At 44.1% G+C, this 23,605-nt stretch overlaps 1 protein-coding gene and 1 pseudogene across 1 annotated transcript in view; one reads left to right on the forward strand and one right to left on the reverse strand.

Annotated features, from left to right (window-relative positions):
* The first annotated feature begins 283 nt into the window (after positions 1 to 283).
* On the forward strand, positions 284 to 12,232 carry LOC135530911 (nucleus accumbens-associated protein 1-like; annotated as a pseudogene).
* A 10,163-nt stretch (positions 12,233 to 22,395) lies between these two features.
* Positions 22,396 to 23,605, reverse strand: part of LOC135530915 (syntaxin-10-like) — a 17,054-nt gene continuing 15,844 nt past the window's right edge. Inside the window, exon 10 of the mRNA XM_064959086.1 lies at positions 22,396 to 23,605. This exon is cut by the window's right edge and continues 991 nt beyond it. The gene's annotated coding sequence lies outside the window, so the exon portion shown is untranslated.

Genomic DNA, 23,605 nt, shown 5'->3' on the forward strand with positions numbered 1-23,605 from the left:
GGGAGGAGATTTAAGCGTTACCGGCGGCTTCCCGTCGATCTCCACTGAATCACCAGTCAACTGGGCTGTCTGGACAAGAGGGAGTCCCACAGGTATGGGAGAGACGGAAAATGTGTGTGTGATTTGAATTGGGCAGTTGGTGGAGACCGACGGGGGCATCCGGGTTAGTTGGGGACGCTTTCTGTCTGAGAGATCGGTTAGCTCTGTGATCTTTTCCTCCACCTCTGGGTACCGTTTTGGGCTCCCTCGACAGCTCTGTGCTCTGCTTCTCCACCTGTGCTGTGCTCACACACTGAATGGCTGCCTGTAGAGAGGGAGAGGACCAAACGCTTCTGCACTACTCCATTGAAACACTTTCCAACGGAATATAGCGAGGGGGGTGAGTTTTACCAGGGTTCACCGGGGTCAGAAAGGATACGGGAACTCGTCGAGGTGTTTGCGGCGGCTAGCTGTTGTGAAGTGGCTCTTCTTCGGGGAGGAATTGAGAGCGGTTCCGTGTGAGTTTTTTGGGGGAGTGGGCGGGTTAGTTAGCTATTGTTTTTGGGAAGGTGTGTGGTGGGGGATGGGCTGAGTTGGAACACCCAACAGCAGCACCAACAAAACTTTAACTACTTTAGTGGCTATATAGCTACCGTCTATGTTTCACACTGCCTGCCAACACCGCGGGTTGTCCAGTCTGCCTTTCAACGGTGAGTTCACAGCAATCCGCGCTCTCTCTCTCTCTTTATTCCCCAACTTTTGAAACGCGGCCGGGTTTTACCTGGATGTGTCGTTGAAGAGTGACATTTTCCCAGTAGAATGAGTCTACTCCAAACAGAAATGGTTAATGCGATTGGGGTTTTATGTACATCGCGTGTTGTCGTTAACTGGTTAAATTGGTGTCTTGGCTAGCAGGAACTCATAGGCTAACAGCTATATCACCACTCGCTGCAAGCATGCATGGTTCAGTTCCCCCCCCACAGATGCTTGCCTACGTTTGTCCCGGATTGACCTGTTGAGTGTTGACCAGAGACCACCCCCAAGCTACCTCCCCAAAATAACTAAAATATTTATATATTCTGATTTTTACTAAACGAAACTTTAATTGGATGATCCATTGTTTCGGGCGACAAATAATACATTTTGGTGATAACTCAGCTAGCGCCGGGTTACGTTATGCGATGGGCTAACCCCAAATAAAAAGTACAGTGTATCCGGAGTAGCTAGCCTAGGCCCAAGGAGGTAACTCTAACCGACAGCACTGGCACAGAGTGGGGGCGAGAGCGGCGGGGGATGCGAACTCCTGAATATTTTATTTGTTCTACTATTTTTGTGACAGAATTCGTGCCGTTGTCTTTTAGCTAGTTTGATAGAGCAAATGAAGGGCTGCATCGACATAAACAGAGAGCGAGAACCGGTGATCAAGTATTTTTTTGTTGTTATCCAACCGTCCGCTCTTTCCGTCGCCCCCCGGCCCGTGCCAGCCCGAGCGCTCCGAATCTCACGGGGCAAAGATACTGGCACAAAACGGGGCTCGGACAGCTCTCTCTGCCCACTCCGTCTGTCCGTTCTACCGCTGTTCAGGCCTCTAGTCTTCCCTTGGCGGACACCGACGAGACTCTCCCGCTACCCTTCGATGTGAGATTGAGCTATTAATGATTAATCGATGTACAGTATATTCCGTTTAAAGTTAATATTATTCGTGCTCTTGGGAGGCTAGCTACATAATATAGCCACATGCCGGTTGATGCAAAGTAGATTTCTTTAAAGCAAATGTTTTCAAGTAAATAAGCAAATGCGTTTACTTGACAGTGTTCAATTGACGACTTGGACGTTCAAGAATTTGACATTTGAATTTGGTTAACATCAAATTAGCATTAGCGTTTAGCTTGCTACTTGCTAACTGTGGCTACACTTTCACCTCCCAAACCAGGAAATTGAATATCATAGTATTTGATTGATTGATTGATTGTTGGCTACAGCCATGCCTATCATTTATATCAAAAATACATTTTTTTTTACATTTGTTTTTGATTGGATTGCTGAATGTGCGCTTATTCATTGATCTTATATGCTTGAACACAATAAGGTGGCATCAGCAAAACATAACATTTAGTTTCTTAATAACCTGTGATATAATCATGTCTGAATAATCGTTTTGTGGTGTGTGTTGTTTTATAATGTTACGGGGGGGTTAGAGGTTGAATGAAGTATACATGTTTTTTCTTTCATTAATGTAAAACTTCAATTCAGATGGTAAAATATGGAATTTAATTCAGATTATGTAATATTATTGTCCCTCACATAACGTGACATAAACATTGTGTGGTGGTGACGTGTGGCCATATAATGTTACAGGTAGGTAGAGGGTTAGAGGTCAAATCAGTTAAATGAACTGCCTTTATGTTCTTGGATGGTGTGTCCCCAGAGGAAATGGAACCTAATGTGATTATGGGTTTAGGTGGTAGTTTTGATTGGTTCTATTCTGCATTCCTCCAATCAAAATTAAGCATTATGTTCTCAGTTTGATGATAAGGACATGTGCTAGGCTAAATATAAAGTTCAACCTGTTTTAATTGTTAGTTGTGAGAATAATGATTAAAACGTTGAAAGCGTGCTCTCTTGTGCAGTGGCAATAGGTAAATTGTTATGCTTTCTCTGTTTATATAGTTTTAATGGAGAAATACATGTATATTAACTTACACAGATGCAAATGTGATGCAAAGAGCAAGACCATATATCTTAATTAGCCACGGTTCTAGGAAATAAAAAAACATTTGTTTTTAGGCTATTCCATAGGCTATTTTCCTTCAGTTGGCACTTGAGTAAGCTGCCTTTTAAGGACAACCTATAGGTCCGTTCATTGTTTAATCGTATGAGTGTTGATGAAATTAGCTTTGCTTGACCTTGTTATTAAATAGGCCTAATATCCATCGGAGTGTTTTTTTATTAGCCTAGTGGCTCATGGTCGTGGCCTTTCCATTGATTCCCAGTCACATGTGGTTCATTACACAGTTAGTGCTCTAAAAATAATCTAAATTAAAAGGTTTCATGGTGTCTTATGTGCCGCCAGTCAGTTAAAGTTGTCTTCTTCAATGCAAAGTCTCCAAAAAGAATGGAACACTTTTAAGGGTTCTTTGTGGAGAGTCAAGTTTGACAGCCATTCTTTCTACTTGTGATCTGACACATCAAGGCTGGATGGCAACAAACCAAACAAAACTGAATAATTATGTAATGGAGTTCTGCTGCCTTTTTCTCTTGTCTCGTTCAAAAACAAAACAACGAAGTAGGACAAAAGCTAGTTACCCACCGCAGAATTGGAAAATGTTTATTTTAAATGAATGAGACAAACTTTAATTGGCTATTTAATAAAAATGAGCTCTCTTTCTAGCGCTCTTTATTAAAGGTGCATTAGTCGTCCGTCTATCCCCCTCCCTCCCATCATGTTCCTTATTTCAATCCCAGTCCCCCCCCCTTCTCGACTCTCCAGTAAACAACAACAAACAGGAAGTGATCCATAACATATACCGTACATGACATTTCTCTCCCTGCTATTGGACCCGGTGGTGCTGGGCTAGAGCGTTATGGCTCAGACGCTACAGATGGCGACCCCTAACTTTGTAGCCTACATGACATAGTCATGACATACCCATGACATAGACAAGACCTAATATAACATTTCTCTCCTTGTAATAGACCCGGTGGTGCTGGGCTAGAGCGTTATGGCTCAGACGCTACAGATGACGACCCCTAACTTTGTAGCCTACATGACATAGTCATGACATACCCATGACATAGACAAGACCTAATATAACATTTCTCTCCTTGTTATAGACCCGGTGGTGCTGGGCTAGAGCGTTATGGCTCAGACGCTACAGATGACGACCCCTAACTTTGTAGCCTACATGACATAGTCATGACATACCCATGACATAGACAAGACCTAATATAACATTTCTCTCCTTGTTATAGACCCGGTGGTGCTGGGCTAGAGCGTTATGGCTCAGACGCTACAGATGGCGATCCCTAACTTTGTAGCCTACATGACATAGTCATGACATACCCATGACATAGACAAGACCTAATATAACATTTCTCTCCTTGTTATAGACCCGGTGGTGCTGGGCTAGAGCGTTATGGCTCAGACGCTACAGATGACGACCCCTAACTTTGTAGCCTACATGACATAGTCATGACATATCCATGACATAGACAAGACCTAATATAACATTTCTCTCCTTGTTATAGACCCGGTGGTGCTGGGCTAGAGCGTTATGGCTCAGACGCTACAGATGGCGATCCCTAACTTTGGCAACAACGTGTTGGAGTGTCTCAATGAGCAGAGGCTCCAGGGGCTCTACTGCGACGTCTCCGTGGTTGTCAAGGGACATGCCTTCAAGGTGGGAGTTGATAAACATCAATGTTGTTTTTTTGGAGTAAACTGAACCAATCTAACTGTTATTTACCTCACTGACAAGCCTTCCAGTTAGGGTGACGGCTGATCCAAAACACAGTTAACTGTTAGGCTAGATTGATCTGATAATGACTGAATCAACAGTTATATATTTTGATTAGGTGAAAGAAACCTGGTGAAATATTCTCTGGTTGTACCTCAAGTTTGTTTAAGAAGAAGCCTGTGTGCTGTATATTTATTCACTACTTCCTCTCCCCGTCCCTCCCCAGGCGCACCGGGCGGTCCTGGCGGCCAGTAGCTCCTACTTCCGGGACCTGTTCAACGCTGGAGGGAAGAGCAGTGTGGTGGAGCTCCCCCCGGCCGTCCAGCCCCAGAGCTTCCAGCAGATCCTGGCCTTCTGCTACACAGGCCGCCTCAGCATGAACGTAGGGGACCAATTTCTCCTCATGTACACCGCAGGCTTCCTGCAGATCCAGCAGATCATGGAGAAGGGCACAGAGTTCTTCCTTAAGGTATCTAGTGTAACCATAGCAACCTGTTTGTGCTTTCTTGCCAACTCCTATGATCACCATAGGTAGATGTTGGGAGATAATTGGACTGCAACTGACAGCACAAGTGGATTGTTTCATTAGGCCAGGGGTCGGCAACAGGTGTTTTCTTTTGCCCCCCCCAAAGTATATAGTAAATATTGATTTATTATTTTAGTTATTGGTATAAAAAAGAAACTGTAAAATAGTTTATTTTAGGAAATCTGTTACCAAGTATTCCTTCACACAAAAAAGACATGATCATGTCTCAATGTAGTCAAGGTAGGATATTATTGCTATTTTTAAATTATCTCTTTTTGTTGTGGTCAATTTGCAGTGTACAAATTATTATAATTATTTTCCGGCCCCCCGACTATTCGCTCCAACAAAACTTGTCCCGCGGTTAAATCTAGTTGCCTACCCCTGCATTAGGCTAACCAAGGTTCTCCTTGTCAAAGATTTCCAGTTCCCACTTTACATAGTCTTAAATATTTTACATATTGTTCTCAGATTTATTTACCTCTTCATTTGCATATTATTCTGCCAGGTCTCCTCCCCTAGCTGTGACTCCCAGGGTCTTCATGCAGAAGAGACTCCGCCCTCTGAGCCCCAGAGCCCTGTCACTCAAACCACAGGGGGAGGGGCTGGGGTGGTTTCCACGGCAGCATGTAGGCCCGCCTCCTGCCTGACACCCCTCCCCCTGGTGTCGAGGGTGAAGACGGAGCAGAGCGGGACTACGCCACAACCCACACCACAGCAGGTGAGTTGGGGGAAAAAAATATTGGTTATTTGTCATAGTGGAGGAATGTTCTCAATTACTATCCTGGTTAAAGAAAGGTACAACAAAGTGTGTTCTAGATTATATATCTTATCTGGGAAGGGATGCAGTCTTCAGTGGAACGTCAGGTCTTTCATAGAACAGAGAGGTGTACTACAAAGCAGGATAAATGAGTTAGGCGGCTAACTTGCCTAAATATTCTAAAATGTATGTTTTTGAAAGATAAGCTTGAAGTGGACATGGTATAATTGACTCAGCAAGTTTAGCTTTCTTAGTGAACCAGAAATTCTATAGTTCTGTTTTTTGAATAAAAGTTAGCTAGCTAACTCATTAATCCTGTTTGGTAGTATGTCCCTCTGGTCAAAGGTGCAAGCTGTGAACCTCTTTGTCTCCTGTGCCATACAAGGAAATACACACACTCAATGCTCAAGCATAAATACACATGAGTTTGGCTGCCCCCTCACATGATGAACGGTTGACAACACACTAAATAGATGTTATGTAGCTAATCTCTTCTCTCTCGTTCTCAGCAAGAGGCCACTTCCTACTCGGTGGTGTGCAGCCCTGTCGCCAAGCGCCTGTGGGAGGGGGCAACCGCGGTGACGGGGGAGGGGGGTCGGGAGGAGGAGGGGGGTCCAGGAAAGCCGCCCGCTACTCTTCCTCCTCCGCCTCCTCAAACAACTGCAACTCCCAAGATGCAACGGGCAGAAACGTTGTTAACCACAGTAACCATAACAACAACAACAGTAACCATAACAGCAGCAGCGTGGGGACGCCGGACGGAACGAGTCCGGGGACGCTGAGCATGTACACCAGCGACTCGCCCCTTAGTTACCACGATGACGAGGAGGAAGAGGAAGTGACCGACGACAGCGCTGAAGAGCAGTACAGGCAGATCTGTAACATGTACACAATGTACAGTATGCTCAATGTGGGCGCCACAGGTGAGAGAGAGTTGGTTTGAGGTAGGAATCTGGAGGAGCGTAGTTATGGGGGGGGGGTTGATTAAGTTAAATATCACAATATTATTTTGGGTCGATATTATACCAATATTTGACACCCAAGTATTGATTTTTAAAAATATATATGTATATACACACACTACCGTTAAAAAGTTTGGGGTTACATAGAAATGTCGTTGTTTTTGAAAGAAAAGCACACAAAAAATTGTCCATTTAAAATAACATCAAATTAATCAGAAATACAGTGTAGACATTGTAATGTTGTAAATTACTATTGTAGCTGGAAACGGCAGATTTTTTTATGGAATATCTACATAGGCGTACAGAGGTCCATTATCAGCAACCATCACTCCTGTGTTCCAAATGGCACTTTGTGTTAGCTAATACAAGTTTGTCATTTTAAAAGGCTAATTGATCATTAGAAGTCCTCAACTGGCAGCTTCATTAAATAGTACCCCCAAAACAGCCGTCTCAACGTCAACAGTGAAGAGGCTAGAGCCAGTTTGCGCTGTTCTGTGAACGGAGTAGTACACAGTGTTGTACGAGATCTTCAGTTTCTTGGCCATTGCTTGCATGGAATAGCCTTCATTTCTCTGAACAAGAATAGACTGACAAGTTTCCGGCCTTGTTGAGCCTGTAATCGAACCCACAAATGCTGATGCTCCAGATACTCAACTAGTCTAAAGGCCAGTTTTATTGCTGCTTTAATCAGGATCACAGTTTTCATCTGGGCCAACATCATTAGAAAACCCTTTTGCGATGATTAATTAGCCTTTTAAAATGATCAACTTGGATTAGCTAACACAACGTGCCATTGGAACACAGGAGTGATGGTTGCTGATAATGGGCCTCTGTACGCCTATGTAGATATTCCATAAAAAAATCTGCCGTTTCCAGCTACAATAGTCGTTTACAACATTACAATGTCTTCACTGTATTTCTGATCAATTTGATGTTATTTTAAACAACAAAAAAATTTGCTTTTCTTTCAAAAACCAGGACATTTCTAAGTGACCCCAAACTTTTGAACGGTAGTGAATATATACTAATAATTTGCTAGGTAGCGTTAGCCGGCTGTACCTGCACCAAAACTGTTGTTTTTCATTCCATAGCTTGGCCTCCATCTCCTGTTTAAATAGTGAGCCAATGTGTTTACAGCACTTTTATTTCCATGACTGATGAAAACTGGTTTTCTCATGTCTCTCCTGTCTCTCTGCAGCAGACATATGGTGAGCAATATATTTTGAACATCAATTCACAATAAAACCTCCGTATAAAATCGCAATACATATAGATTTGTGAGAACCGCAATACGTGTCATATCAGTACCTAAAGTAGCGTGATAATATTGTATGGCGAGGTCCCTGGCAATTCCCAGCTCGAGGGGGGAGGGAGCAAGAGTGCTTCAGGTCAGAACAATAGACTGATAGATGAGGGAAGAGACGAGATTAGAGGGAACAAGTAGGCAGCTGATTGTAATCGTGGTTTGGAAGATGATGGGGAATTAGCATCACTCTCTGATGCTATCTGCTGTACGTTCTGTTTGTGTGTGCCTTTGCTTATGTCTGTACTTTAATGCTAGTTGTCGGTATGTGAATATTAATAGATGCATATTTAAGTGTGAGTATCTGTCTTGACATATACCCTCTCCTCCTCTGTCCCACTCCATTGCAGGATAGTGTTAGCTAGACCTGCATGTCATTATAGCCAGTTGTACGCTGAGTGTACGAAACATTAAGAACACCTTCCTAATATTGAGTTGCACCCCCTCTACTACCATACCCCGTTCAAAAGCACTTCAATCTTTTGTCTTGCCCATTCACCCTCAGAATGGCACACACTCCTCCACTTCATCTACACTGATTGAAGTGGATTTAATAGGTGACCTCGATAAGGGATCATACTGCAGCTTTCACCTGGATTCACCTGGTCAGTCTCATTGAAAGAGAAGGTGTTCCTAATGTTTTGTACACTGAGCAAAAAAATATAAACGCAGCATGCAACCATTTCAAAGATTTGACTGAGTTACATGTGAGAAAGCAAAGAAGATATAGGTTATTTGTCATAGTGATGGAATGACAGAAATTAAATACAGAATGTGTTCTCAATGACTTTCCTGGTTAAATAATGGCAACAAGATAGTTCTAGATTATATATCTGTTATCTGGGAGGGGGTGCGATCTTCATTGGAACGTCAGGTCTTTGAAAGAGCAGAAAGATATACATACATACATACATACATACATACATACATACAGTTTAAGTCGGATGTTTACATACACCTTAGCCAAATACATTTAATCCTAGTAAAAATTCTCTGTTTTACATCAGTTAGGATCACCACTTTATTTTAAGAATGTGAAATGTCAGAATAATAGTAGAGAGAGTGATTTATTTCAGATTTTCTTTCATCACATTCCCAGTGGGTCAGAAGTTTACATACACATACGGGTCTCCTTCCTGAGCGGTTTGCCGGCTGCGTGGTCCCACGGTGTATATACTTGTGTACTATTGTTTGTACAGATGATTGTGGTACCTTCAGGTGTTTGGAAATTGCTCCCAATGATGAATCAGACTTGTGGAGATTTACAAAAACAATTCTCAGGTCTTGGCTGAATTCTTTTGATTTTCCCATGATGTCAAGCAAAGAGGCACTGAGTTTAAAGATAGGCCTTGAAATACATCTGCAGATACACCTCTAATTGACGCAAATTATGTCAATTAGCCTATCAGGAACTTCTAAAGCCATGAAATCATTTTCTGGAATTTTCCAAGCTGTTTGAAGACACAGTCAACTTAGTGTATGTAAACTTCTGACCCACTGGAATTGTGATACAGTGAAATAATCTGTCTGTAAACAATTGTTGGAAAAATGACGTGTCATGCACAAAGTAGATGTCCTAACTGACTTGTCAAATCTATAGTTTGTTAACAAGACATTTCTGGACTGGTTGAAAGCAAGTTTTAATGACTCCAACCTAAGTGTATGTGAACTTCTGACTTGAACTGTATATATACATATATATACTACAAAGCAGGGTCAATGAGGCTTAAAAATCAGACCAATTGAAGTAAATAAATGAACTCCTATCCTATGGATTTCACATGACTAGGAATACAGATATGCATCTGTTGGTCACAGAAACCTCAAATTAAATGGGCCTCACAATGGGTCTCAGGATCTCGTCACGGTATTTTTATGCATTCAAATTACCAATCAATAAAATGCTATTGTGTCTGTAGCTTATGCCTGCCGATACCATAACCCGACCAGAACCATGGGGCACTCCGTTCACAATGTTGACATCAGCAAACCGCTCGCCCACACAACGTCGGCGGTTGTGAGGTCGGTTGGACATACTGGCAAATTCTCTAATACGATGTTGGAAGCGGCTTAGAGAAATTAACATTAAAGTCTCTGGCAACAGCTCTGATGGACATTCCTGCAGTCAGCATGCCAATTGCGTGCTCCCTAAAAACTTGAAACATCTATGGCGTTGTGTGACACAACTGCACATTTTAATGGACTTTTATTGTCCCCAGCACAAGGTGCAACTGTGTACTGATGCTGTTTAATCAACTTCTTGATATGCCACAATTCATCCACCTGACTGTTATCTTGGCAAAGGAGAAAGGCTCACTTACAAGGATATAAATACATTTTTTTAAACACTTTTTTTTTGTGTGTGCTTATGGAAAATTACTGTGATCTTTAATATTTCAGCTCATGAAACATGGGACCGACACTTTACATGTTGCGTTTTCTATTTTTGTTCAGTGTGCAGGTGTGTTAATGTAGCCGCGTGTTTGATGTTGCTGTGTGTATTCATGTGTAACGTGTGCCCTCTCTGTACCACCCCAGTAGCGGGCGAGCGCGTGGAGTCCCTACCGGAGCACCTCACGGCCGAGACCCGGGGCGGCAGGGGGGTGAGGCTACGCCAGGATCTGGCTTCGCTACCTGCCGAACTCATCACCCAGATAGGTACACACACAGACTTCATTTAGTTTGTAATATTATAGTCTTGGGCAACTCTAGACACGTTGACATTCTGAGTTCAGTCATTAATTTAATCATAGGCAATTGCTGGCTGCCACCTGCGTTTAGACCAGGCTACTGTTACTGTAAAACCCCTTATTGTATTGATTGATTGACAACCGGTGCCACCCACGGCTGATGTGAAAAAGGCTTTAATACATTTGAATGGATTGATTGGTTGGTGTAGGTAACCGCTGCCACCCACAGCTGATGTGAAAAGGCTTTAATACATTTGAATGGATTGATTGGTTGGTGTAGGTAACCGGTGCCACCCACGGCTGTACGAGGAGGGGGACCCTGCAGAGAGGCTGGAGCTGGTGACGGGTACCTCCGTGTTCATCTCCCGCGCCCAACTCATGAACTGTCACGTCAGCGCCGGCACGCGGCACAAGGTCCTACTGAGGAGGCTGCTGGCCTCTTTCTTCGACAGGTGAGGGGAGGGTGTGTGTTTGTTTGACCGTTGAAGACACACAGTAAATGAAACTGTGTATATATTTTCCCTCTCAGGAGTACTCTAGCGAACAGCTGTGGGACGGGGATCCGCTCTTCTACAAACGATCCCAGCCGCAAGCCCCTGGACAGCAGAGTACTGCACGCCGTCAAGTGTGAGTGTCACACTCTCCACTGCACAGCTCTGCTTTCACACACACCGGACAAGGCTCACACACTCAGTGCTACACCGTGTTGTCGTCATATACCTGCGTTTCTTCACATCATTCCATATGTTGTCCGCAGCACCTAACTGTCTCTCTCCCCTCCCCAGTTTACTGTCAGAACTTTGCGCCGAGCTTCAAGGAGAGCGAGATGAACGCCATCGCGGCTGACATGTGCACTAATGCCCGCCGGGTCGTCAGGAAGTCCTGGATCCCGAAGCTCAAGCTCCTCATGGCCGAGGGTGACGCCTACTCCGCTTTCCTCCAATCAGACGCCATCAAGATGGAGGCCGACGCCCTGGGGGCGGAGCATGGGTTCGACCCCAACTCCCTGGCAGAAGAGGCGGCGGCAGCAGCCACTAGCGATGCGGGACCTTCTTCGGGGGAGGGGTTACAAGGCGTTGTGGGCGGAGACGGCAGCACTTTGTTTTAAAGTGAGTGGGCTTATTGTGATCTTATTGGTCGATGGTCTTTGATCATTGCTCTCGGCGATACTTCCTCCCCCAGTTTTAGTTTTTTTTTAATGTCACTTTTCCGTATCTTAATCTCTTCCCTCAATACTTGGAATTTCTTTTATTATATCCATCTGTTCCATCCCTTGTTCTCTCTCTCTCGCCGTCCCAGACCCATGTACATAGTGTCTGACCCCATTTGGGCGGGAGAGAGATGGAGGGATAGAGGTGTAGAAAGAAAGACTGGGGAGGTTTGTAATGTAAGGGGGGGTTAACCTAGAAATATTCCCTGCTCCCCTTTGTAGAATCTTTTCTTGTTTTAATGTTTGTTTTTAATGTTTGTTTTAATGTTTTCTGGTTGGCGAAGGTCCTTTTCTCATTTCCATATCGCTGAAACACATTCCCTAGGAGGGGGGGCCTTTTGGGTTGGATGGGGGTCGGGGTTGAATGGGGTAGGGAGGGAGGGGGGGTCTCCTCTTGACGGTCTAATAACACTGTTTTGATCATGAATGTATCGGTCGTGAAGCGTTGTCAAGTCACCTGTATGTATTGTCTGTGGACAGTAGATTGTAATGGATTGATTTGATTAGATTGTATTCATCAGTTTATATAGAGACTCTGGAAGTCCTACTGAAGGCTATTTTATGGGGAGGGGGTTGATATTTGTGGGGGGGTACGTAAAGGCTTAATGGTTGAAGTAGGTGTATGTATTCTGTATATTGGCAGGACTTTTGGACCCCCCCCCTAACCCTCTTCTCCCCCCCCCCCTCCCTTGACCCTGAAAGTGACCATTTAGAGGGCAGTTTTCATTCCTACTTTTCACATAGTTTTTTTTTCTCTCTGCGTGTGCAACATTTGACTTGTTGCCAAGACTCCCTGAAAAGCAGAGGAGATGTGTTACTGAAAGATGGTTGAACAGTTGGTGACTGGATGAGGAAGAAGTTGCTCTGATCTCGTATTCATGTTGATGATGCAGTATGATTTCCTATACGTCTACTGAATTCTGTAGAGGGAGGAGTAAGGGACCGTTTAAAATCATGTCAGTTCACGCCCATATTCACATTTCGAAGGAAAGTGACATTTGTTGTCTCACTATTAAGCAAGTAATAACTGAATAATGTACTTGTCTTGCACTATAATACTATAATACAAGTCTTATCCAAATACTAGAATCGTCTCCATTTGACCAAGCTTGAAGCTGTGGGCTAGGGTGTAGGGTGTAGGGGCTAGGGTGTAGGGGCATTATGTTAGATGTGTGTACTGTGTAGTGTACACAGGGTGGACACATTCTGTATTTGGTTTCGTTATGGACTGAGGGAGGGTTGGTGTATCCTGCTAAGAGGCATTCATGACACACACACACACACAGATTAAAATACCCTAGAGGACTAATCCCTATACATCCTGGGCGGATACAATGGTGCCAATTAAAGTAATACCACACACACACACACAATATGCGTGTCAGTGTGTGGATGGTGACAGAAGTGTGTGTTGTCACGTGGCAGAGAGTGAGAACCCAGACGGAGTGTGCTCACACACGCTTGGCTGACTCATTCATCCATCTCTCACACACACACACACACACACACACACACACACACACACACACACACACACACACACACACACTCCGGTGCACCCAGACTGATCCAGCCGCAGCACACTGCCAGCCTATAAACATCCCTGTAAAGCTCTGTTGAACACACCTTGTGAGAAACTACAGAGAGGAGATGGACCTTGACAAGCCATGAATAACGACCAACTGTCATTCTAGCTACAGCTCATCAGTGATTGGATGAAAGATGACTGTGGCAGTTCCCATCTATCACAGTACCAGTAGGGAGCCAATGACACCACTGCCAGTATCCCATCATACAGTAGAATCATGGCGTGTCAAGGAGGAAGGACCCGTTGCCCCTAAACGCTGATCTATGGTCATGTTTGCGTTTTCCCGCTAGTTGTCAAGGTTTGGGGAGGGCAAGCTGATCCTAGATCTGTGCTCAAGGGGTTTGTACTCGGAGCAGAAGTGAGCATAGACAGGCTAGTGCTATAGACACAGTTGTGAGTGATAGCCTGGTCCCAGGTCTGTTTGTAGGATCTTGCCGCCACCTTGAAACTCGTGACAATTCCATAAGGAGTTGACAAGGGAGTAGAAACAGACTGGCACCTTGTAATGCAGTTGGTGTCGGCGCCGGCGGGGGGCTCTGTTGTGATTGTCAGGCTTGGTCTGTTGTGTCACTGCACTGTTACTGTGGTGATCTGCTGTGTGTTTGGGGTAGAAACACACACTAAAACACACACGCACACTAAAACACACACACACACACACTAAAACACACACACACACTGCTTTGGAGTTGAGGGTTAATCAATCGTAACACTTCCCCCACACTCTGACTGTGAACCTAAACAGACCGAGTGTAGAACAAACAACTGTAAAATAAACCTGGGTAAAATATAGGCTTCACATTGTCATTGTAACTCCCCCTTTCAACCAACCAACCAAAAGAAAGCCTTCAAGTTGTTTTTATATCTGGAAACTACCGTTGTTTTGTTTTTTAGATCAGAGTTATCTAAGTGTCTGCTTTTAGGCCTGGCTTTTAAAACTGGCCATATGTTGTTTACGTTTGTAGTTTTTATATATATATTGAGGTTTCAGAGTGTTTCTATAAAAAGGCTAACTGTCAAAGAAGAGCCCAGGTTTTAAAAGTGTAATGGGCAGGCACTACTAGAGCTTCCATTTGGCCTGGACGGGTGGGTGGCGGGGAGGTCTGGGGCCCACCCCTCCTTTTGTTAACCACATGGTATGATCCTTGGGGACTTCACCAAGTTCTATCACTGACAGAGAGAAAGAGAGAAGTGAGTAGGATGAGAAATTTGCACTTTTTTAATGCATTTGTCAAGCGCTGCCTTAAAGGAAAAAAAGAGTGAGTGGCAGAACAGAGAGACAGAGAGGAGGACAGTCTGTCTCTGGGAGGGAGGGAGAGAGAGAGAGGGAGGGAGGGAGGATGGGATGCTTGGTTGGCTCTGTATAAAGGCATGCATGCGTGCTGGTGTGTGTGTGCAGTTTCTCCCCATTTCTCTCTGCTGCCATATATGGAGTCATGCGTGTTAAGTTCTAGCTCTTCACGCTAACGCCTTTGACTGGAAGAGAGAGAGAGTGTGTGTGTGTGTGTGTGTGTGTGTGTGTGTGTGTGTGTGTGTGTGTGTGTGTGTGTGTGTGTGTGTGTGTGGAATGCGCATGTCTGTGCCAGGGTGAGTGAGTCTGCGTCTGGTTCTATGTGTTGCATACGTGTGTGTCTGGGTGTTGGAGTGGCGAATGCGCATGTCCTGTTGGTGTGTGTGGGTGGTTTGGGTACGCGGCTCTGCCAGCAGTGTGTGTGTGTGGTATGTGCGGCGGTAGAGAATGAGAGGAGACTGTTTGTTTGTGTCTGACTCAGTAGGAGAGACATACAGTACTACAGTCCGGAGAGGAATGAGGAATGAGTCCTGATCTCCTTCAGCTTCACTTTATTCTGATTCAATTCAGCCTCCACTTTATGACCCAGGTCTAAGTGCACTACTTCCTTTTGGGACAGAGCCTATGTAGGGAATAGGGTGCCGTTTAGGATGTAAGCTAAATGTCTGAAAATGGCGGCCGTGTTGTGTATGTGAACGACTCGTGTGTAAGAGTGAATGTTTGTTTGGCAGGAGGAGGGGGCTGTTTGGTGTGGTAACTGTCTAAACAACAGATGGGACTGCCTGATAGGATGACTTGGTGTGTGTCGGTCCAGGTGTGTCCTTTCTTGCCTGTGTGCTGGTGGGACAGTCGTGTGTGTGTGTGTGTGTGTGTGTGTGTGTATACAGTACCAGTCAAAAGTTTGGACTCCTACTCATTCCAGGGCTTTTCCTTATTTGTAGAATAATAGTGAAGAAATCATAACTATGAAATAACACATATGAAATCATGTAGTAACCAAACAAGTGTTAAACAAATCAAATATATATTTTAGATTCTTCAAAAAGCCACCCTTTGCCTTGATGACAGTTAGGCACACACTTGGCATTCCCCTCAACCAGCTTCACCTGGAATGCTTTTCCAACAATCTCGAAGGAAACTCTTGAATGAGTAGGTGTGTCCAAACTTTTGACTGGTACTGTATATATGTCTCTGCATTGGGCAATGCATGTGTCTAACCAACCAACCAGGCGTCCATTCCCTTCAGGAGACTGCAGGCTGACAATGTGTCTGTTTATAAAAATGCAGTGATGACTATGACTAGGATGATGTTGAAGATGGTGGTATACATTTCCCTGTCGGTGGTCTCTCTAAATATTAATACAGAGAGACACAGTCCATTTTAGATGTTTATACTAATAAGATTGTTGTTATTCCAAGTTGACTGACTTTATCTTTATGAGGAATCCCTAAACTTGAGCGGGAAGATGGGAGGGAAGGAGAGAGAGTGGTGCTATTCTATACGTTCCTAGATACATGGTTGTTAACCTACCTCTTACGGCTGGAGAGAGGGGGATAGAGAGGGATGGAGAAAAGGAGGGATAGAGAGGGGTGTGGTGCTTTTCTATACGTTCCTAGATACATGGTTGTTACCCTACCTCTTACGGCTGGAGGGAAGAGGGGGGTGCTATTCTATACGTTCCTAGATACATGGTTGTTACCCTACCACTTACGGCTGGAGGAAAGAGAGGGGGGGTGCTATTCTATACGTTCCTAGATACATGGCTGTTACCCTACCTCTTACGGCAGGAGGGGGGGGGGCTTTTCTTTCTTCCTGCTTGTTTAGAGTCTGAGGAGGTAGGAGGCATTGTGGCAGGCCTCTGCTACTTAACTGCAGTCAAGACAACTGAGAGAGGGAGAAGATCCTCGTCCCATGGCCTTTTTGCAACAAAGATAAATATTTAGTTGTTTCTTAATGTAAGGGGCGGGGTGACGTAGCCTTTTCCTGCCTACCCAGACTCCTTGCTCCGGCCAAACGCTACGCCATGGATCTGACGATTTCAAGAACGCAAACACATTCAAACAGTTGTGATTGGTCCCAGAAAGCGATGGTTTGGGCCAGAGCCAGAACACACGTGGGTAAAGCTGCGTTTTCAAAATGTGTCATTGGCTTACTCTGATTGGTTTGCGATGCTCCAATCGGTAATGACTTTTGTTTTGCACAACACCCCTCATTGTGATGTCACCACAACCGACTTCAACGCTGGCTGTCTGACTGAAGTATGTCGTCAGGCAGACAGCCTGGAAATCCAGACTGTTTCATTACAGCAGAGCTGAAATCAATACCCTATTACCTGTACTACTTTTGACTAGGGCCCATATGGCATCCCATAGGACTCTGACCAAAAGTAGTGCACTATCTTGGGAATAGGGTGCCATTTTCGGACGTTACCACAGACACCCCTGGCCTCTTAGCCAGGAAATCAAGTTGCGTTCCAAATGGCACCCTATTCCCTAAAAAATATTGCACTACTTTTGACCAGAGCCCTATGGACCATGGTCAAAAGTAGTGCACTAAATAAGGAATAGGATGCCATTTGGGATACAACCATGTCTTCTTTTTTTTTTTTAATAACTTTTATCAAGTCCAATGCTACTGAGAGAGGGGACAGGAGAATGAGGAAAAGGAGGACGAGTGAGTGAGGAATCCTGTAGAAACGCTGGCCAAGCACACAATTTCTAAATGTGGCTGGAAGTTGTTTCGCTGGGCCAGAAATTACATTTAAAAAATACTAGAGACCATATTTTAGAAAAGAGCTTTGTAGGAAATGCTATTATTACGTTGCTGTTTTTCTGTTGATACTTACCAATGTTTTATTTCTGCAGATTTAAATGTGTGCTGTATAGCTGCTTTTACCAACGCTAGTATTCACACAATATCCTTGCTAGGAATTAGCTCGCAAAAAACGGAGTAGTCCACCGGAAGCCAGAAGTCAAATTCCACTTCAACTTTGTCTGTATGGTTGGTCTTTATGCAGGGGAGAAATGGAGAAAGAACATCGAATGGAGCGTATAATTAAAGGTCTGTTTGTAGACCCCATGCAGTTCCTCCGGGACTTCAGTTCCTCTCTGTTTACCTCATGTCAAAATAAAAGTCCCTCACAAGTTCTTGCTTTCTTGTGCAGGTATGGCGCACGTGCCAGACTTTTATCTTGACGTGAGGTAAGCAGAGAGGAAGTGGGACGACAGACCAACGTTTGGACAGGGTTTAAGTTATGTTCTACTAAATGTTACTTACATAAGGACCAACTCTACAGACAATCGGCAGAGTAAGTTGAAATTTAATTTAACTCCTGTTTTCCAGCTGACTATTCCGTTTTTTTTGCAAGCTAATTCCTAGCAACGCTAGTGTGTAAATACTAGTGTTGCTAAGAGAAGCTATGTACTATGTAGTGTTTTAGGTCCTGATTACTAATTCAAACATTAACACGTTTTAGAAACTTGCCAAGTGTTCTGTCATTAAGAGGAAGTCGAACTCAAAGTGTAAAATAGCTAGAGAAAGAGATCCACATATTTTTGCATTGTGCTGTAATGAAGGGGAGGGGGCAGTTTTGATGCTGGACACGAGAAGGGGGAACACCGTACTGAAACTGCATTGTGTACTTTTGGGAGGGAGACCGGGTTGGTTGGTTTACAGACCGACGGATGATGGACTGTGGAAGCACCACTAGCTGGTATGTCAGTCTCTCCTAAGGGACTATATCTCTTAAATTCCTTACTAGGAATAACCATTTATAATATCCATCAGACATGGTTTTCTATGTTCTTGTACATTTCTTTGAAATCCAGAATTCCCTGGAAGTTAAATGAGCTTCCGCCTTCACTTGACCATGCTTGGCTCTCGTCTCATGTGATCCAGCTCAGTTGTTAGAGCACGGCGCTTGCAACGCCAGGATAGTGGGTTCAATTCCCGGGACCACCCATACGTAAAATGTATGCACGCATGACTGTAAATGGCTTTGGATGAAAGCATCTGCTAAATGGTATAGAATGACAACTGTCCCAGCCAGAGAAATGTTGGCTGGATTGTGATCTCGGTTACCCAGAAGTAACATTATTGCAGAAAATTGTCTGTCCACAAGAGAATAGCTGGATTGTGATGCTCATGAGGTGCTCGCCCACCTGGTGTCTGGTGTTGGTACTACAACTCAGAGGGGGGGGGACTTCTTGCGCTGCATGGCATTACCATCATCCTACCGATAGAGGGCAGCGTAATGTTACATCAGTGAGACAATGGTTGAGCTTTGCTTTCTGTCTCGACTTGTATTCTTTAATTCCACATTCAAAAAGACCTGTCAGTATTTGCTTTGGGGATGAAGTCCCCATTGTGTTTGAGACCAAATATTTAGTCCGTTGATCCCCATAGCTAAGCTCTGCTGGAGCCTGTACACAGCCCCAAGTGAATACTCATTCATAGCCTATATCCTGACAGGAATACATCGCTTCTTGTCTTTGTCATGTCCATGTATCTACCCATCTGTCTTCCCATGAGCAAAAGACGTTGACATGACGTTTACAATACGCCATTTCAATGTCTTGTGCTCACTGGGTTGCGTCTTGTCGCTACCTGGTTCCACTCGGCACCACAGACGAATAAAAGGGAAATAGAGAGGGTGAAATAATCTTTAGTGAAGCACCTTTGGGTGAGCGCTAACGGTCCGGTATAGTAGAGACCGCTAGCCAAAGCCTCGGCACCTTGTCAACACGTTCTCTATTTAGTCCCTCTAGACCGGTCTGTGGAGTGGTATTTGGTGGCAGAAGTGTGATCCGGGCATAGAAATAGAATCTATAGAATGGACCTCCCCATTCAAGTCAATGATGGCATCATGGGTTAGGCAGGCTTACTCAACTCTTACCCTATGCGTTCCCGAGCCTGCTGGTTTTCTCTTCTACATAATAATTAATTGCACACACCTGGTGTCCCAGGTCTAAATCAGTCACTGGTTTTAGATGGAAACTGGCTTCGGGGTCCAGAGTTGAGTTTGAGGGGGTTAGAGGTTCCAAGTCCGTTCTATTTCGATGGATCCAGGGTTGTGTTCATTAGGTACCAAACGGTGGAAAACTGACAAGCATGGAGGGACTACCCGAATTTATCCAATAGGAAGCTCTTGTTTTTCTTCATTGCGAAATGATTTGCTACGCTGTCTACTAATGAATCGGTGTGGGAATGAATGGGGGGAATCAACTCTTTGTGAGGATGATTTTTTTGTAGTTTCCTTTATTTCTGTATTTTTGTTATTCCTTTTCATTTTATATTTTTATTTGGTGTTCATTTGTTGTTGCTGTACCCCCCCCCCCCCCCCCCGGGCAGGTTCTGGGGGGCGGTGCCCAACCAACCAACGCGTAGGGAGGTTATCCCCCTGGTCAGGTCACGCGGTCATGTAACACCCTGGGTCCTAGTGACCAGACTGTACATCTCTTCTCTGCAGAGGGAGGAGAGGGGGTGGGGAGCCATTCTATTACTATAGTAGCCCCCCTCCCCTCCCTCCCAACCGGCCCTCTCTGCATGACAGGCTATAGGTCGAAGTTAACCCCTTTACCACAGCTCTAGAACCAGATTACCCGATTACCAATCCTAATTCTAAACATGAGGGGGATAAAACAAGATCTGACCTCAGACCAGTGGTAAGGGACAGGGCCATTTCTGCTTGCATTGTGGCCTGTCAATCCTTGTATGTTTCCTTGCAGTTAAAATCCGACCTGGGTTCAAGTATTTTAAATCTTTAGCCCTCCTGGAGAGTCCGATGGGCTGTGTATGCCGTTTTAGGACAATTCTATTGGGTCCACTAAGCCAGGCGTGCTCAATCAATCCCAGATGAAGTATTTGATCCCAGGTCTGGCTCCAATCTGTGCTTTTCTCTGCAACCGCTGACTGACAGCAATCTGCTAAACGTCTATTCCAGAGATACATTTACTAGTATTACTGCTCCTTATAAAGGACCCTGACGCACCAGAGATACACAAACCACACACACGGCATGGCTGCTCACTGATAGTGTCCTGTTTAATGTGTGTTTACAACAACACAGATACAGTTTACCTCCTATGCCGTCAGTCATAGCCTCAGACCGTTACTAACCTCATAAGTACCGGGGTCGTGTTCATGACGCACAGAACGGACTGCATGAACTTGTCTAATAAGAGACACTCATGTTTTTTTTCTCTTCCCCCCCCCGTTGCAAAACGTTTCGCTACGGTGCGCCCTAATGAATACGACCCAGGAGACGTTAAGGCTACAGTACAGTTAGTTCAGAGACAGACCAGAACAATAAAAATAGCTCAAGTCTCATTGATATGGAATGAATAGAATACAGTCAAGGTATTGGCTGTGGAGAAGTGGGATGCTTTGTGGAAGTCATTACCTCAGTTACATAGAGAGAGATGACAGCAACCGAGAATGACTCTTCTCTCTTTTTGATTTGGTTTCCTGTCTCTGGTGCCGTCGGTCTTTCCCCATTGCAGATCTTTCTTTTCACACTATAAATACAGTATATTAAACTGTACATTCTTACAATACATAGAAGCACTATTGAAGTTTGATAGTTGTTCACTCGCAGCATGAGTTATGATGATTTTAAATAACCCAGACTAAATAAAATATAAAAAAGAAATGAAAAAGCTTTTTTGGATAAAGTACAACCTAATGCAGTAGTGTTGTCAGAGATATACTACTGATAATGTCCAAGCTGATGCTCCTCCTGACGACCCTATCCCATGCCGTGTTACCCCCCTCTTCCTGATCCCTACCCATGTACATGCCAGTGTTCCAAGTGCCAATAACTTTGTGAAATCCTAACTGTGACCCAGTAATAAAGATAATTGCACATTAACTACTGTAAAAAAAGACAGAAATTATGAAAAACAATCTGAATATCTTAATAAAAGGTTTGTAACAAATGTGGTTTTTACTGTGTTGGAGTTGTGCTGTCGTCTTCATGGTTTGTAAATATCAAGTTGAAGAGTTAGGAGTCACAACTTAGGCATGTATACCACATTTATAAAACATTCCTGGCTTGTCTTTTTATCCAGTGGATTCAGTCTTATGTACTTGTACCAAAGCCACACATCTCTGGTTGTACGTGACTTTTAAGTTTGGAAATATCATGTCAAATTGATATGTATAGACCTACCGCAGCGTGTTGGATGCTCCACGTATGTCTCATTGTTCTGTGTTTATAGCTGTTTGTTTCAGGTATGCGAGACGCAAACATTTCACACACTTTTTCCAGCGCTACAGTACTCAGGACAGCTCTCTTTATGGCATGGAAAGTATTCTGGAATATTGCGAATTGGTCCTGAGGGTAGGTTGTCATTCTTTCATTCCCGTGTAAGGTCTTCAACTGAAATACACCACCCATAGGTTTGAATCCAGTCTAAGGGCAAACCTGTCTCCAGGGGCTGGCGTTCAATCAGATCAGCGTAATAGTACACTTGATATTTAAAGAGAATTTCCAATTGAGAACGTGGTCTTGGTGAACATTGCCTTAAAGGGCCGATGGGCTTGAATCCCGGCCAAGGTGGCTCACTGACCTACCTCAACACCAGCAGTGGAGATAGTTTCCCTTCGGAACTAAAATGCATTGAGTCAAACACTTTAAAAGCATATGATTTATTAAGAACAAGAGTTCATTTTCATCAAGAAACTACAATGACGGCAAAACATTTATCGTACAAAAAAGGAGTGTTGCCGTTTCAGGCAAAGCATTTGAAATGACTCCTATGTTCATTCATAGACAGGGTGACCCACAACTCCAGCACATGTTTGGGTTAAGAGGCAAATAGAATTGAGACTTTGGAAAACATTACACTGAATAGCAACAGTAGAACTTGAAATAGATGAGTGAGGTCACTAATTCAATGAAACCAACCTTTCACCAATGTTAACTGCACTCACATGGCAACAAAAAACAGTTCTAAACTCCCCTTCAACACCATGCAAGCAAACAAAAGCAGGAAGGCGGCCATTTTGTATACTATTTACACAATACATTCTTCCCACAAGGCATCTAGCAATAACCCTTGAATGGTTAGTCATTTCCATAGCTGGAGAAACACTGATCATTGAAGTGGATAAATGCTAGCTAACCTTTTCCTTTTTGACTTGGAAGAATTAGGCCCTGTTCAAACCCTTCTAATGCAACCTTGTTTGTGCACAATCACTGATCTGACAAAGTTGAATAGGTGGACTTAAGGCTACTTTCCACTGCGTCCTCTGACCAACCAGATCGTGTTAGATCAGTGGTGATTTCCTTGAGGAATAGGTGAAGGAAGGAGGTATTAGAACAGGGCCTATTGCACCAGTCAATGCACCCTGAGAGAGTTCCTAATAAACCTAAATCATTGGAGAATGTGATAGATGGAAACCAGTACAGACAGTTTTCGGTAGAACAGAGCTACAACCTTTCAAACTGATCACAAACAGAGAATGGAAAAATTCCTTAGTGATTCAATCAGTACAATGTGAGTCAGTTAACAAATTCTTATTTACGATGACGCTGGGCCAATTGTGTGCCGCCCTATGGGACTCGCAATCACGGCCGGTTACGATACAGCCTGAAATCGAACCAGGGTCTGTAGTGACACATCGAGCACTGCAATACAGTGCCTTCGACCACTGCGCCACTCAGGGGCCCTAAATACACAACCAATGGCAAATGAACAGAAGAAACCAACCATCCCACACAAACGGGTACCATTGGGACCAAGGTGGCAGTGCCAACCAAAAGACACCAGGCAGGAAACTCTCCCATAGAGAGATGTGTCTTGAGAAAGGCAAAATAAGTCCACATCCCACAATGTCAAG

This window comes from Oncorhynchus masou, unplaced genomic scaffold (assembly GCF_036934945.1).
Source record: "Oncorhynchus masou masou isolate Uvic2021 unplaced genomic scaffold, UVic_Omas_1.1 unplaced_scaffold_1459, whole genome shotgun sequence".
Classification (NCBI taxonomy): Eukaryota; Metazoa; Chordata; class Actinopteri; order Salmoniformes; family Salmonidae; genus Oncorhynchus; species Oncorhynchus masou.